This window comes from Agelaius tricolor, unplaced genomic scaffold (genome assembly GCF_023055355.1).
Source record: "Agelaius tricolor isolate 1412-34295 unplaced genomic scaffold, bAgeTri1.0.p SCAF_7, whole genome shotgun sequence".
Taxonomy (NCBI): Eukaryota; Metazoa; Chordata; class Aves; order Passeriformes; family Icteridae; genus Agelaius; species Agelaius tricolor.
Window position 1 is genome coordinate 16,704,864 of NW_027269267.1, and position 17,903 is coordinate 16,722,766.

Below are 17,903 nucleotides of genomic sequence, written 5' to 3' on the forward strand. Positions count from 1 at the left end.
ATGCCTTGAAGCCATGACTCACCCTGTCCCCAGGACCACCCGTGGCTGCAGGCAGACTGGCAGACTCTGGCGACAGCTCCCTGCTCCTGCTGGGTGCCTGGCAAACCTCAGCAGAGTCGAACTGCTAGCTCTGTTCTTGGCATAACAAATCTCCCTGTCCTTCAGCATCGCCTCTCCCTCTCCTTCTGAAGCTTTGTTTTGGTAGAAAGAGGTTCACAAAGACCTTTACACAAACTCACCCAACGACAACTGCTTTACTACGTAAAATGATTCACTGGTGTTTAGAAATCCCACAAACAGGAGCCCTCACTGACTTTATGACCGACTTCCCACGAAGGCACTGAGGCCAGCAATGGCTAATGCTCCATCTGGCATCGACTCCCTGTGAATATCTCTCAGCAATAACAACTGATAGCAGAGCTCAGAGCCTACACATCATACTCCTGTTTGTACATAAATTCCCTTTAAAAGGATTTCAGCATCCTCACACTGCTTCTTCCCAAGCGTTCAGGCTCTTAAAGCCAAGTCAGCCAGACAGAATGGTGCCACGCAACTACAAACAATGCAGGACAATTTTTTATTACAATACACGGCACGATTCTTTCTAAAAGCACTGCCAGTAATATACAGTGTGTAAAAATACACATTCATCATAAAGAGGTTAGATACTAATTCCTGCAGCTTAATTTCTTCTTGAGGGCACCAGCCCATTTTTCAATTAAGGCAGGATAATATTATTAATCATAAAAAATTGCTGATGTGTAAAATTGTTTCCTTTCTGGCTAGCATTGGCTGAGAGACATCGGACATGATGACTCTGAATTAGTTTAACTTTGTGGCAGTATGGAAGCTGTATCATCCTATTTGGTGAGGATTCATGCTGCTCCCAGCTTCAGCCATGGGGAAAGGCGTGTCCCTCGGGGAACATACAGACCAACATCTCCACTGCATCAGGGGCACGCTGGTGGCAAGGAGCCTATGGATATAGATTCTCATGGAAGATACAACGCTGTCACCATGAGGCACAACAGCTGGCATCAACGGGCAGCTCCAGGCCAAGAGGGTGCTTCAATGGTCTCTGTTACCTGAGCATTTCCAGGGCACCGTGTTTCAACACCCCCTGAAGAGAAAGAGGTTTCTGCCCACTCCCTCAATTTTCTGTGCTGAATTTGGTATCATGGGACTCTCTGGTGAAGTCATCAGTACTTTCTGTTGAATGTTTTTTCTCCTTTCTTCTGCTGCTGAATGGGGTTTGCCTAATTCTGACCAAAATAACTGCACACAGTACCTTCAGATGGGGCCACCAAAAGCAGAATGGAGGGAAGAGAATTTAAGACAAACTCTATAAAATAGTAACTTATGAATAACAAAACCTCTCCTTGCAATGCAGTCAGCAAGGGAGACTGCTGGACTGTGACTTGGCGGGATCCAAGGAGATGCTGCAGAGGTGTGGGCATGCCAGCATCCTGCAGAAGGATGGCAGCTCCCTGCAAAGGCACACCCTGGTACCTGGCCCCTCACCTGCCAAACTGGGGGCCTCTCAGCTCAGCCCTGCTGTGACTGCTCCACTCCACCAAGGCCAGATTATTTCAGGCGGACAGGAGGGGATGGGCACATGCCCTGGTCTTGCTCCTGTAGCAGCCAGCATGACCTCTAGGAGCCCTCCACAGGGCACAGAAACACCCAAGTGAGGAGCAGGGCTGTCCTGGGCCCCTCCATGCTGGGGCCAGGAAATGAACCTGCAGCAGGTTTGCTCAGGATGCTGGAGCTGGAAGGAGCCAGCCTGGTTCCTGGCTCCAGAAGTGCTTGTCGGTTCTCTGGTGGCACAGATCCAGACGAAACGCCTTCTTTCCAGTCAGGTGTCCAACCCTTTCTCCATCTATGGGCAGTTTCCCTTCCACACATCACAAAGTCATATATCCCCTGACTTCTGTTGAGACTTTGCATCCCCCTGCTCACAGGACCTCCCAGGAGCAGCTCATGGCAGTAATCTCCTTGGCAGCTCAACCCGTTGCCCATTGTCTGGAGAACTTCTGGCAACACTCCCAACTTGTGTGCCCCTGCCATTCATCTCTTCCCTCCCCATCTTGTTTCTCCTCTGTTCTGGAAGCTGCAGCCTCTCTATTTTTTCCCTATAGTGACCAGTCTTCTCCCAGCAGCAGCAGAATTCCCCTCCTGTTTTTCCCACACACGATCAACTCCATAATGCTATGCCAGTTATCTGCAGCCTTATGTCTTTAGTTTTCTGACATCACCAAATAGTTTCTTATCTGCATCTGGTATTATTTATACACACACACATATATAAAAGGCCATCTTCCACCATCTTATCTACTGTTGACTGAGAATAAATCATGCAAGGAGAACAGCCCAGACTTTGGGACCACCTTGGGGAATACCCCACCCCACAGTTGTTGCCTCTTGGCAAACACAAGCAAAAAGCACACATTCACTCTGAGGAGGCAAATCACATATACAGAAATGGTGAGTTTCAGCCAAAAAACCTCCTTTCTGACAAGAGTCACTGCTACTCAAGTGACCAGGCTCATTAAGAGTGAGAACTGGAAAAAACTGCAGGATGGAGTCTGCGTGTGCCTCCTGGCTGAGATGTTCAGCTGTATTTTTCCTTGTGAAAGGAAAGCTATCCCTGCACCATGAAAGCAATAAACAAAGTGGGATTACTGGTCAGCAGCTCAATGGATACTATTTCCAACAGCCCTATAGTAAGTACTAACTAGTAAGTACGTACTTATAGTACTTATAGTCAGTACTTATAGTTAGTAAGTACTTAGTGACAGTAATTGTTACAAGCAACTGAACCACCAGAGAGAGATTTTCATGGTATCTCTACCCATACATATATAAAATAGCAGTTTGTACAAATCCAAAGTATGTAAGGTTAAAGCTAATGGGCAAGCTTTGTTGAGCATCTCAAAAATCAAATTAACTGCAATCAAATTCATGGCACAACTCAGGGTTCATTTCATTACTATCAGAAAATTCAATCTCTGAAATCTTACAATATTAAGGTAAAGCAATGATCTTTCTGTTAAAGTTCTCTCTTTTTTCATTTCAAGGTGAAAAAAAGCTGGCACGCCTGGGGAAGGTGAGGGTGATGATTCCCAGTAGATACTACTGAAAGCTTGGCAAACATTTAATCAATTACTGTTATATAAAGGAAAGGAGAAAAATCCCAAACATCCTTTCAAACACACACTCAAAGACATGTTACATTACAAATTCTACCTCTTGCATCTATTCCTACATCATGCCTTTTCCTGCACAAATGCATATAATAAGCATAAACACACATGCATATGTAGGCATATACATATTTAAATTCAAAATACAAATCCATTAGGGAGCTAGTTAAATCTGCTCATTGCTGCAATAACTAATCATATCTCTATGCTGTACTGCAGGTAGGAAAAGTCAGAAGTTCACTGCATTAAATTCAGGCATTTCCCTTTTTTAATGAAGCTGCATTTTTGGTTTATTTCACAATATGCACTCTTTAACCTTACTGCAAGACCTAGCTGTAGAATACTCACTGCAATTTCAGACTCCTTTTTTATCCCTTCTCTTCAAGGTTTCCAACTAGGTTTCTCTGCAGGAGTCAAGTGCAGTTTTAATAAGGCAGATGAGGCAGGGCTTCTCAACTGCTTCTGATAGAGGTGAGGTGGTCAGCTCTTTATTGACTTTCTGCAGTACTGCAGCTACAGACTGTACAGACAATCTTGCTTTATGAGCATGCACCAGGCAGGAGGAAATGGGCCTGGAAATTTCCAGCCAGCAGTGTTTGATGCACTGCTTGAAAAGCTGCACAGTGTGCATATAAAGGAAACTAGGGACAGCCTTTTTCCTTCTTCTTGTTGTTGTTGCTGTTGTTGCTAAACCATCAGCTGCAGTTGCTACACGTACCTAGGAAAGGCTGCTCAGGAGCCATTTTAAGAACTAATATGTCTCAGGAAAAGGAAAGAAAACAACTCTGGTTATTTTGTGCACATTAGAGAGTGCTGCATATCAAAGATCCTTTTCTAAACACTTGGAAAAATCACATGGGAGGTAATAACCTGCTGAATTATTTTACTGTCCTTTTCTTGTGCAGGCAGCCACAGCACATCCACACTGTATGCAGGGCACAGCTGCACTGATATACACACATCCTCACAAGGGGATGTGGAAAAAAGGAAGCAATCACAGGCTGGTATCATGTACTATTAAGGTTTTAATGGTACCAGCACGGAACAACTACATCACTAATTAATGGATGCACACAGGCTACACACATCCTTCCAATCAAGTGCCAATAAACCCAGGTAGCCTTTTTCACCCTCATACATAGATTACTTGAGCTATTTACCCCACTCCTTGTTTTCCTGGACTGTTTTTCTGCACATTCCCCTCTTCCCTCACCATCCCACATCTACACCAGCAAGGCACATCCTTGAATTCTGCTCTGACACAGGGGAGATGAACATCCATGCCCCATTCACGAGCTTCCCACACGGTGCCACTCTGGACCAAGTCTGTAACAGCAGATGGGGTTCAAACTATGCCGACAGGAGGTTTGGAACCCACCCTCAGAGATGTGTCCACAGATGCCGACACAAAAATAACCATTAAAACCAGGTTTGACATCTCTCTGTGCCTCTTTTACTCCCTGCCCAAGGGGGACAACATCCTCCTGCCCCAGGGGAGCACAGCAACGGTGAGCGGATCAAAGACAGCAAGAAGGTTCAGACACTTTGGTGATGGCAGCCCCACAAAAGCCAGAACGGACTCTAGTCCCTACAAAAATGTACCCACATGGGGCTGCACACCCCAGCTCACACCCAGCTGCAGCTGCAGCATCCTCTGCCAAGGACTGGCTGAGGGAGCCAGGTCCCAGCTCCTGCTGAGCACCACACCTGAGCAGCCAGCAGTGCTGCAAGGTACACAGCACAGTGTCACTTCTTTCAGCTAACTGCAAAGCTCCTGGGGATTCTGAATATAAAGGTGCACACACACATGGGTTCAAAGAGCTTACAGCTACAGTGCTCCTATCAGAGGATATACCCTTACTGCAAGCAAGACTTAACTATGTGCTTAAATTCTGACTTCACTTTGCTTAACTTTCATTATACCAGCCATTTGTTTTACAGTTACCTGGATAATATGTCTTGCCTTTTCATGTACAGCACTGAGCTCCTTCCACAGTAGGGTATTACTTCTTATACATAAATGGAAGAGCAGGTAGAAATTGAGGCATTTTTAGCTAGCTACCTGAAAAACATGGACAATGACAGGCAGATGATTTTGCTGCACACTGCAATGCTATCTGAGTGCTCCTGAATTTTCACCTGTGAGATAAGCATCAGTGAACAGCTACAACACAGTCCTTAAAGAAGGGTAACAAAAGGACAGTAACCTATAGCAAAGAACATTTCCATACTGTGTTCTGCATTTTATTTTTAAAAATACAGCTACAGGGAACAGACATCCTGTGAAATACCAGATGTTAGAACCTCACGACACATACACTGCTATAATTCAGATCACCTTGCTGAATTAGAAAGCTAAGCTTAAGATAAATGTCCACTTTCTCTCCTCAGTCCCTGTCTTGAGCAGGGAAGGGTTGTGCTCGTGTTTAGTTATCTGGTTCCCCCAGTTCCCCATCTGCAGTTCTCCAAAGTGTGTTCTTACAGCATTTCAGCTAGTTTTTCCAAATCAGATGCTGCTGACACCGTGAATCTTATCAATTTTCTTTGCTGACAGGGATTAGATACTACTTCACTTTAACCCCCCAAACTGGCAGAAGCTGGAGACTGGCCTGGATCTGCTGCCAGTTTGTGCTCAGGCTCTACTCCCAGTAGGCAAGAGATGCTCAGGGCTTCTGGACACTCATATGCAATACATTGATTTAATCAGAATTACATGCCAGTCTCACTCTTTAAAGCAAAATTCAAACAGTCAAACAATGAATTATTACTTTAATTCTTAAGATCTTAAGATCTTTTCTTTAATTCTTAAGATCTTAAGATCTGCATGTGTTCAACATACTCTAAGAGAAGAAACAGACTGCCATTGTCTTTCGGTCTTTTGCTGGTGGCAGAGCAGATTATTCCTATCATGTTCTGCAGGGGTGCTGTCAAATGCTGTTTCAGGCTATGGGCCAAAACTTACCCCCAGCCCATGTGCTCAGCTCCCACTGGCATCAGTGATATCTCCACCATGGACTGACAGTAGTAAATGGGCAGAGATGTGCTGGCTGCTCAAATAGCACGATCTATGTGCTGAATAATTCATTTTAAACTGTTGCACAGATGTCAAAATGTTATTGCTGATTTCTAGCCAGCAGAATGGGTGTTTCTTCTCCTGATATGAGTGTGTCATTGCCTGTAATGCCAGAGATTTGGGGGATGTCTCAGCCAGACAGCAAAGCCCATACATGGCATGCCTATGAACATACAATTAAAATGATCACTTAAGGCCACCTTTCTCTCCCCTTATTAGGATTCTCCTGCAGATGCACTCACCCATTGCCTTCAAGAAGTTTCAAAAAAGCAGCTCAAAGCATGGCATGGTTACATATGTTTGAGGGTACTCTCCAACAATCACTCCAGCCCTTTGGATTTTTGCTTAAGTCCCATGGAAAAACTCTAAGTACAAACAACTTAAGAGTCACGGATGATTTGGATAACAAAGTAAATCCAGACAAACAAAAAATAAACCCCGCCTCTGTAAAGGGGAACAAATAAATGTATCCTACAGAGTTTGCCAGCCTAGCCACGGAGAAAACTCCATGGTACAAGCCAAAGATCCTCCTCCTCTCCAAAATCAAGGAAGAGAAAAGGAGTTTTTCTGTGTTTCTCCTTTCTTTCACTAAACCTGGAGCAGCCAATATGGTGCACTCTGACATTTTCCAGGCACTGGCTTCCCCAGCCAGGTGGGCTCGGCTGCTGGGCCAGCAGCCACCTCCAGAGTGAGCTGGGAGTGCTGTGTGCAGGTGGGCTGGGGGTGCCAGGAGAAGTGGAAGGGAAATGGGGGAGAGCCAAGAGAGTCACGGGTTTTGAGCTGAGGTCAGAGACCAGGGATCTCTCACACAAACCAAACAAGGACATGCACCCCATGCCAGCCCAGGAGCATCACTACCAGGGATGCATCAGCTAAAAAGCAGGATTTTTCATGCTCCTAGATGGGCTTCTTCATGTCTGCTGGTCTGTGTGGAAACAGACCTCGGCTTAATGAGGTCTAATTTGTTTCAAATCCATAGGTTTCTTTTTAATAATTAACAACCTCCATCACTCAGCAAAGTCATTCCTTACCCCTGACTACTTGCTATTAGGAATGAAATTTACTGTGAAATACTGTTAAAAGGTGGAAAGCAAGTGACATAATTCACGTTTTAATTAAAAAAATATATATATCACATGAAGCCAGAGCCATAGAAGGAATAATAACTGAATAAGCCTAAAAAACCCCCACCCCAACCCAACACCTACTCTTCCCTATTACCCACTTTATTCTTGTCATGCTATTTGAATTCTTCTAATTGACTTCTCTTACTGGATGCTCTATGCCCAAGCCATATTTCAGTTTTTTGCTCTGCGATTCCAGGAACTAGAGAACGTGTCGGCATCATTACCATGAGCATTACACACCCTCACACACAAGGGTCCAGGAACTACAATTAACACATTAAGAAATAATAACTGCCAAGGGAGCAACAGAAGATAAACAGCATGGAGCTGATGTAGCAAGAATTCTGCTTGGGAAAGGGCTGTCTCTTGGGTAACGGGCAAGGGAGAGGAATTGAAGCGCTCTGCAGCACTGCCCATTTACCACAGAAAACCCCAAAACCAGTTGAGCTGTTCACACATTAATTTCTTGAAATTTAATTTCACTAGAAGTATTGCTGGCTTTAAACTAGATTTCAAAGGAATCTGAAGGCTCCTGTTCTCAAAGAAATAATAATCATGTCCTGTTCCAAAGTTTAAAATTGGTATATGTTTTCTGGTATTTGAAAACCTGCCCTGAAGTGCTGTGGGTTTGTAATTTTCTCGTTCTTTTTCAGTAGAAGCGAGAAATACTTATTTCTTTTACCTATATATTAAGATATATTTATAAAAGAAATTTAAAAATACCTTTTGCCTACTTGCCAATATCTATTTTTATGATTGCCTGGTTGAGCTATTTTCCCAATTTTCCCAAGGGTTTTTAATGAAAAAAAAATCAGATTCCAGAGTCTTTTATTTAAAGCTTCCACTCTGAGAATGTTTTGTGTGAGTAGCCCTGCAGAAGCTGCACAACAAAAGCCTGCAAGAGCGTGCCAACCATTTGGATACCTATCTATCTTCACCACTGCAACTAACAGAAATCATGGAGCACGCTGCTCCCTTTGGGCATCAGTCCTGGCTTTAGCTGCTGCTTTCAGCTGGACCAGCCAAAGGCCTTAATACTTTTCAGTGAGATGAGGAGCTGAAGGGACAGGATGGCACAGGCGAGGTTTATGAAATGCTTTGTCTCGTGTCTCTCCCTCTTTGGGGCTGCACAGTCACAGAAAACCCAACCAAAACATTGCCATCAAAATAACAGCCTTTCCTACACTCACCCCAATCCCTGTGCAGGAGAAGGGAGGCAGAAGAGGCACAGACACACAGGGTGGGATTAGCAGCTCTGCTCAAACCCCCCTTTTGGGAGAGCCTGTGACCCACGTGGGGCTCGGGGCTGGGGGGCTGTGACAGGCGCGATCCCCCCGCTGCCCCCACCATGGCTCATCAGTCAGCTCAGACATCTCAGCAAATCACATGGCACTTTGTAAAAACATAATTGTTTTTATTTTCCAATTTTCTGTGTTTTGTGTAGAGCGCTGCTGTGTTCAAGCAAAGTGAATAAAAGCATAAACAGCAAGCACCATCTGGAGAACATTCTTCCAGCATGCTGAGAAATAGCAGCCGCCTGTGCGCTACCTGCTATAAATAAATGTCATTAAAAAATGTCCAAAAAATTGTTTGTTCCTATTTGATGGAAATGTAGTCAGATAAAATCTTCCTTAACCCTGTCTTCAGGTACCCAACACCTTCACAGAAAAAAACTGCACACAGATGTAGATATTTGTCTCTCTTTATGTTAATATGGGTATTACAAACAGAATAGCAACCCTACACGTTATTCTAGTAACACAACAGAGGTTGCAACTCAAGTGTAACACGTGAACAAAGCACTGAAAATCCAAATGCTTTTACAACTGTACCAGGTTCACAATAGGGAGATATCTCTCAGCCCACTACCAAAAGAACAGGCAAAATTATTCATTCTCCAAACTGATAGTGTATCAGTTTGGAGGGAAAAAAAAATACCAGAAAGTCCATAATTTATTTTCAGTCTACACAAAGCCACATCTCCCTCTCTGCTGACAAAATACAGACCAAGCTGGCTGTGGGGCTGTGATGAGGCTCTGCAAAGGGTCGGAGTTTGCTGTGTTTGTTTAATCACTGCAATTAGAGCTATGCAAATAATGGAATTGTTTGCTATAGTGGCAAGGCTGGGTAAAAAAATTAAAAAGAAATATTTGGGCTGAGTGATTTAAAAACAATTTTGGTAGAATGAAAAAATGAAACTGTCTAGTCTGTTCTACTCAGATTCAACTCAGAATCTATTCAGTTTGAAATGAAAAATACATTTTCACACTGGAACAAAGCAGATGAGCAATTGTCATTTTTCCTTTTTTTTTTTTTGTCAGACAAACATTTTCAGTACCCAGGAAGGGATGCTTAGGAGAGCTTGCTGCTTCTTGGGGAGGGAGGAGAAGATTTGCCTATCCCTTATCCCAGCCTTGGACACACCTCATGCTGCTGTGCAGGGGCAGGGCTAAGTGCTGCATCTTTCTCTTCCCCTTGCTCTGCTCTGGGCAGCTGCCCTGCCCAGGAGCCCAAGGGTGGCAGGCAGAGGTGGCAATGGGAACAGCAGCACTGCCTTTTCTTGTTTCCACACAGCTCAGGCACAGCTGGCACGGGGTGGGTGACTCTTGCCAGAGCCACACAGCCCTCGTAGCCCACACGAGGTTGGGCTGTGCTCTGGGATATGGCATAATAGGGCTGAGTGTCCAGAGGCTGACACAGGAGGCAGTCTGAAGCCTCCCTGATGAACCACTTCTTCCAGGAGGAAGAAGGATTTGGAGCAATGTTAGTGGTTTTCTCCCTTGTTTAAAACCCTCCTTCTACTGCAGACGTCATGAAGTGAAAGGAGGGAATCTGTCTTGTTCAACAGCACCCACAAAAGCAGGCTGGGTCCCTCTCACCAGAGAGTGGCTGAGATTCCTGAGGCACAGGGCATATCACCAGCACAGCCACCCACCATCATGGAAGGGCAAGAGTGGAAGTGATGGACACAAGCAGATCCAGTCCTTCCCTCGAGCTGTGGCACTCCATCCAAACCCAGAGCTGTTGAACACTGGTGTGGTCACAGAGCAGCTCTGCTAAAGCCTTGCTCTTGGCTGGGACTGGCCACCATTCCCACTGGCAGCAAAGGCATCATTCCCACCATACTTTATCCTCTGCTTTCATTGGGACTCAATGTGCAAAGATCTGCATGAATAGGGATGAGGGTCCAGTCCCATCCCTGATGAAATCATCATCTCGAACACAGCAAGGGCAGGAAATGATAATGTGGTTAGAGTTCTCATTAGCCATGTTTTCCTAATATTTATATTTTAGCTACTTTTATTTACAGAGTCCACTCGCACTAGTTAAATTATATACTTTGCAAAAGAATACAAAGGCTGTCTGGAAGTGAACACATTGGACTACTGATTTTGTTAGGATTCTAATGATGATTATCATGATTAACCAGCCTTGATGGATAGGATTTTGCCAGACCAGGTGTGGAGGGAAGGCAGGTGGTGGGAGCACGGCTGTCTGTCCATGCAAGCATGCGTGCATGTGTGTGTATGGGGGGGAGGGTTCTTCTTTGTTTTGTTTTTGCCTTTGGTCAAATTCAAACAATGTGCAGTAACAAGAAGTAAATGTCATTTTCCTCCCATCCATCTTAATTTGGCATCCATTTTAAAGCTTACCTTTGACCTTTTAAAATGTTAATACACTTAAGCAGATATAAAAACCACAAAGCTCCTGGAAAAATTAATCACACCCATATCACGATGCTGGTCTAGAAATGTAACATCAGTTATTTTCCTATTTAAAGAAACATTTGTCCAGTGCAGATGCAGTAACTATGCTACAATTACCTATTATTTCCTTTTCAAACAAATAACCACATTAAATGCTATAGCAAAACCCTTTCAGCATAACCAGCACAACCTACATTGAATCTGTTTTGTTGAGTAACTGCCTAAAATCATGGAAAGGGTCCTGAAATGGACCTTGAGAAGTGTCCTAACCCATCCCTCAGCCCCAGGCAGAACCAGCTAAATCTAAACCATTCTTGACAGGAAACCTTATTTAGATTTCCTTTAAGTAGCAGCCTTAACTAGAACTGGAGAAAATTGCAAAATTCAAAATATATAATATATGTATACGTACGTGTATGTATAAGAAAATACAAAGAGACAACTCTGATCTAAATGACAAGTCTCCCTCCTCTGACCACTTCATACCCTCTAACCAAAGAGTCCAAAACAGGAAACTCTAATAAAAACACCTCCTTCCTTTTTAAAAATAAAAGGCTACTCAACTGAGAACCTCAGTTCCTTGGAAATGCAGGGGCATCTCTTCTCAAGAAAATCAGAATTATCAGGTCCCAAAATATTTGGGTCTTTATGCTGCAGAGCAAAGAGCTCTTCAGTTCCACCAAAAAGCAAATACAAAGTAAGAGTGTTGACCAGCCTTTCCAGTAACCTAAGTGAGTCTAAGATGTCTGTAGCCTGTTTGTCATCAAGGGCACCCACCTCGTCTCCTGACCCAATCATTTCTGGTGGGAGGCTGCACTAGGTGCCTCCAGGACAGTCCCTGCACAGCTCTGAGGTTACATGCTGTGAGCATGGGGATCCATGGCACACAGCCTTATGCTGCTTCCACTTCCCTGTCTGCAGCACTCATGGCATCAAAATTGATGGCTACCCCCATCAATTTAATACTCCCCTTTAGAGGACAGAAAGCTGTGGTGACAGCCAAAATGCATCCTAAAAGAAGTGATGATTTCATAGCTAAACACAGCTGTTACAAAAGCATCTAAAAAAATCAGTTAGAGGCCTAAACATCAAACCCAAACCAAAGGCAGATGCATTTCCTTGGTGAGCAGGGAAGTAAATTCCTTGCATCTGTTTTCTTCCACCTACCAACATTACTTTGGTTGCAGCGCAACTGGAGCATGGTCAAGCAGTTTTCTGCAAAATTAACATAAGCTTAGGCACAAGGGTGTGGGGAGATGTGAGGTACTGAGCTTGGCACCACCAGTCCTGTGAGAGAACACAGCCCTTGATGTATCCTGCACACACAATGCAGCAGAGCTCTAACCCAGAGCCCAGTTTCCTCTGTCACAGAAGCTTTGTGAATCCACCCTAAGCAAACATGGCTTCTCCAGCCATGAAAAGGCAAGATGTAACTCCATCCATCCCCCAGGGACCAGAGATGAATTACAAGAATGTCACACGAGAACAGAAGGGCTCTTCTGTGTGCTCCTTCTTCTAGGATCTGCTTATATGTTCCTACTTCCTTCTGGCCTCCCCTCAGCATCCCACAGCCTGCAGAGCAAGCTTTGGCTATGTCAGAAATCCTCTTCCCCCACCTTTCTGCAGGGCAGCCCTCCCGGCAGAGAGCTGCCTCAGACCTCCAGCTCCATCACCAAGGCTGGAGATGAAGACATCTATTATTCAGACAGTGATGCCTGACTTCTTGGTTAAGAAAATGCTGATTAAAAAACAATGTGTTGCCCTTCCTGTTTGCTTTGCAGTGGCCTTGTGGAGATCCAGCTCTACAGCAAGTGATCCATCACCAACAACCAGAAAGATGTGTATCATGCAAACACAAAAATATTTCATATTCCCTTTATTTTCTGTGTCTTCCATTCATTGCCCATCTATTTCAATGTTCCTCATTATCTTTTCTGTAACCTAATTATTATAGATATTTATGGAACACCTAATAATTTTCTTTTAACCAAGGACCATTTTGTGCAATACTGCCACATAAGCTTCAAAGACCATCAAATTTTAAAGAAAATAAACACAATGAATTCACATTTCTCACTTTGTCACTCCCAACCCTTTATTTCTTGATTTTTTTGCTTACACGCCACAGAATGTACATGTGCCTTTGTCACACTGTTTGTGAACAGTGTATTCACCATATTCTGATAATCACAGATTAGAACTTCAGTAATACTCCTCTAGTTAATTAGTTTATTCACTAGGCACAGATTAATAACTGATGAGCTACAAAAAGTTGCTATTGTCTGAATCAGTCACCAAGTAACTAACTTGGCCGTTCAGGCAGGGAGAAGTTTTCTTTTCTGAAAGGTGACAAGTAGCTATGTAATGACTTCTATTATTTTCTCAATAAACTCAGAGAAAATAGGACACTGCAGCTAGAAAAACACAGAAAGAGAAATTAGCTGCTACTGTCATTAAGGATTCAGAGACTGATAAAGAACAGTTGGTGCAATGCAGCTGGAGAGGCTTTTCAGAGTAAAGTGATTATTCTCTGGCCATTAACAAATTATTTTTTCCTGGACTGAAAGACCTGCACTCCTCCAAATAAGCTGGCTTTGCTATGAGGAGCACACTGACTGCCAGGGCAGGCAAGAGCCATTGCCCTCTTGGCCCTCCTGGTGGCCACTACATTTCCACCTCTTTGTTTCCATGCCGCAGGAAAAGCACAGAATAATTAAAAGGCTGAAGCACATGCAGACACTGGAAGGAGACTGGTTTTCAAAATTAGCCTGACCAAATGAATTTGGAGCTGCACCAGAATGCTCAGGGACCTGCCCTTTGCAGCCTCACTGAAGCTTTAGTGAGGAGTCACAGCAAACTTCCCTCACTTCTCTTGTCATTCAGAGCTCACCCCCAGTCATCAGCTCAGAGATAACACAAAGATAAGACATCTGGGGACACAGTCAGTCAGTCCTGAGGCTTGTTCTGACATCTCTGTGCCTGCCAAGGGGGGGGTGGGGGGACCAAAACCCACACCCAGCTTCTCCTCCAAGTCAACAGCAGCTGCCTTCCTTCTGCTAGAGTGGCTGCTCTCTAGCCACTCTAAAGGGAGTGGGAGCAATACAGAGACCTGGAAGCTGCTGAGATGAAGGACACCTTTTTTCTGAAAGTGTGGGGGAAACAGGAGACCTACCCCAGACCCTTTGTTTAATTCTTGAGAACATTTAGCCCTCTGATATCTTTAAGAAGCATTTCCAACAACTACATGTGCAAATTGAGAATGGTGATGAGTGGTGCCCCTCTCAAGTCCATACTGGGACTGGCATCCTTTCATAACTTCATCAATGATACAAGCAGTGGGATCAAGGGGACCCTCCACTCTTGTGAGATCCCACCTGGAATACTGCATCCAGCTCTGGGGTCCTCAGCACAGGAAAGACATGGACTCATTGGAGCAGGTCCAGAGGAGGGCCACGAAGATAATCTGAGGGTTGGAGCACCTCTCCTATGAGGACAGGCTGAGACAGCTGGGGCTGTTCATCCTGGAGAAGAGAAAGCTCCAGGAAAACCTTACAGCATCGTCCAATACCTAACAAGGACCAACAGGACAGGCTACAGGGACAGATGTTTGATGTTTTAGCAGGGCCTGTTGCAGTAGGACAAGGGGTAATGGTTTTAAACTAGGGTCAATTTAAACTGGACATAAGGAAGAATTTTTTTACTGGGAGAGTGGGGAGACACTGCAACATGCCCAGAGGTGGCAAATGACCTATGCCTGGAAACATTCCAAGTCAGGTTGGACAGAGCTCTGAGCAACCTAATCTAGTTAGATGTCCCTAATCTAGAAGATGTCCCTGCTTATTGCAGGGAGGTTGGACTGGATGACCTGTAAGGTCCCTTCTAATCCAACTATTCTATGATTCTATTAACTAGGAAATACAAAAGGATGCTGGAAACAGGTCCTGCTCAGAGGGATGCAGTCACTAACACCCAAAGCCAGCAAGTGTCTGTGGAGCTGCAACTCACATAAGGGTCCCCAGGACACCCAGCCACCCGCAGGAATGGCAAAATCCTGCAACTGTGACCCTGTAAACTCACCTCATCCATGTTAGAGCACTGCTCTGTACACCAAAGGACAACATGGATAGAACTGGGTGGGGGTGGGAAAAAAGGAAGGCCAGAACTAACAAGCTACATTAAATCACCCAGCAGAGCAGCTCCTCCACAGAGTGGCCTATTTACAGAGTAGCTCAGTGCCCTGGGAGGGATGGGCAATATTGCAAAGCCAGGAAATTCCCTAGGAGAACTGAGACAGTCTAACAAAGATCCACGCAGCCTAGGACCTCTCATACAGCCACCTCTTATTTGAAATCTAGAGTCTGCTGGGAGGATTTAGGCCTACAGCTTTGAACATAAGATAAGGAAAACTTTTTCATCCTGAAAACAGATTGTGAAACTCAAGCAATGCTGGGAAAGTGTTTCACTGTATTGTTATTCTGTAGATGCTGTTTCTGGAGGCAGGACCCAGCACAGCCTGATCTCAAAACAAAGCCATCCGTGGCTAGCGCCTCACATCACCAACCATCTCCTTCCTCTTGAAATAAAATAAAATAAAAGCAAGTACCCCCATAAATCATTCATCCATCCCAGTTTCATAACAAGAATATTTGTCAGCTCCCATTTTACGTCCCTTTCTCTGTCTGCCTGTTCTACAAAGCCACCATTTCAGCTGCCTGTGCATACAGACCAGCAAGCACACAGCACCACAACAGCTCCCACACTCCCATCCTCCTGCCTCAGAGTATGGCCACCTCTCTTCCACAAACCCTCACCTGCACTGCCATACTGCCATACATTTTTTTTCAGCGGATTTTTAAAAATATCTTTTTTTTTTTTTTTATCAGTATCTCTGGGGCACCCATCAGAGGTATTTCAGCTACCGTAACAATCACATGATTTATGTAAAAGTAATTGAGGTTAAACTATCTGCCACATCAAACTCTTCACATTTGGCCCCATCTTTAGGACCTAGAAACATCTGAAATAAATAAATCCATGTGTCATTTAACAAGGTCTGGGCTTAATTAGGATCATTCTGGATTTTATGGGAAAAGCTTTGTCCTGGCAGCTTTACATAGCTAGTCTATCACTTGCAAGGTTATCTGCTTTTTTTTCCTTTAGTACCTACATCAAAATACTTTTCCACACAGCTTTTCCATTTTTTTTTTTCCATCCTCCAACCAGCCGGATGACAACCCCTCCTTATCTCTGGCTGTCTTCCATGCTAAAATAAGAATGCCGTTGTTAGGCCGAGGGAGCTGCACCCTTCCACCTCCGTTCCCTCCCGCCGCATGCTGCTGGCTGCGCAGGAATGCCCCAGCTCCCATCTGCTGGGCATTTTCCTGCCACACTGTTGCAGTTTACCCTTCAGCTATAATTTCTATTTCTAAATCACACCAGGCCTCTCATGCCAGGCGTTCTGTAGCCTCGAGTGCCAGCCTGTGTCCTGAAGAGCTGGTGATCCCCAGCCCATCTCCAGCGGCGCTGCTTCCCTGGCTGGCCGGCACGAGGACGAGCACGCAGCTTGAAGGATTCCATCAGCAGGAGGGAAGGACTGGATTAGAACAGGGCTGGGATCAGAGATTGATGAGTTGCTGTGAGGCTGCTAGGTCTGTAGGATTGGCTCCAGCAGCAGTGTTTGAATGTATCCCCTCGGAGCAGAGAGGTACCACCTACCTTCAGACTGCTGTGTGCAAGGCAGCTGGTGGAAAGTAAGGGGCTTGAGCTGGGGTCTGAACACACAGCCCTGTACAGATGAGACCTTGGCAGGTCAGGCAGAGATGAGGAGAGAGGGAAACATGGAATGATTTGCCCAAAGCTACACTGGCAGCTTGAGTCAGAAGCAGAAACGGGAGCCAGATTTAAAAAAAAATTAGTTCCTCATGCAGGAGATGAGCCAGCAGCCTTTGTTACATCTAAATGCATTTTTTCCCCTGTAATTCATACTGCTGCAGGCTCTGCAAAGTGAAGTAAAGCATTCTGAAGTTGTAGGGTGCTCAGTGTGACCTGCTGATTGCACATGCCAAGTCTGCTACATGACCAGCTCCATTCTCCAGTCCATGCCTACAATGCAATCTGTGCATGTTGCAAAAGCTTAACATTTGCTTCTTTTTTTTTGGTAGGAAGTGACCAGGACCCTGCAAAACCCATCACTGAGGTGATTTCCAGCCTGACCCAGATAGCTCTGGCTGCTGGATTGTCTCCAGAATTTAGTGTATACACAGGAACTCAGCAGCGCTCTCCAGTCAACTCAAAGAGTTATTCCCTCTTCAAATTTGGCTTCAGTCGTCTCTGAAGGTGAAAAAGACTTCAGCTTCCCCCATTGGAGCTCCTCACAGAAATACTATAAAATTCATCAAATATGCCAAGGACAAAATAGTGAGGATGCATTAATTGATCAGGTTGCTCTAGCAGAGCGGTGCAGGAGACCACCCTGCCTATCAGCAGCCTCCTCTGCTAGTTACTGTAGTTACATCTGATTAACCGGGGCCACTCACGGCGTCGTGAAATGGAAGGAAAGGCTTTTCAAATTTACATATTAAAAAAACCAAACGGAGGTGCGCTGATTTCTGTCCTATGGAGTGTTTCAGACATAACATTAGTAATCAGTAGCGTATTTGCGAGGAAATTTTTACTTTGAATGCCAAGCCGATTTGCTAATGATAAATGACATGAAAGGTTACTTAGCAAAAGGAAAAACATTTCCTTATCAAGTTTGAACGGAAGATACCTGAAGAATTAATGGGCAACCAGA

General features: G+C 44.6%; 1 protein-coding gene across 2 annotated transcripts in view; it reads right to left on the bottom strand.

Annotated features, from left to right (window-relative positions):
* Positions 1-17,903, bottom strand: part of RAI2 (retinoic acid induced 2) — a 44,256-nt gene that overhangs the window by 25,111 nt on the left and 1,242 nt on the right. The window lies entirely within an intron of this gene.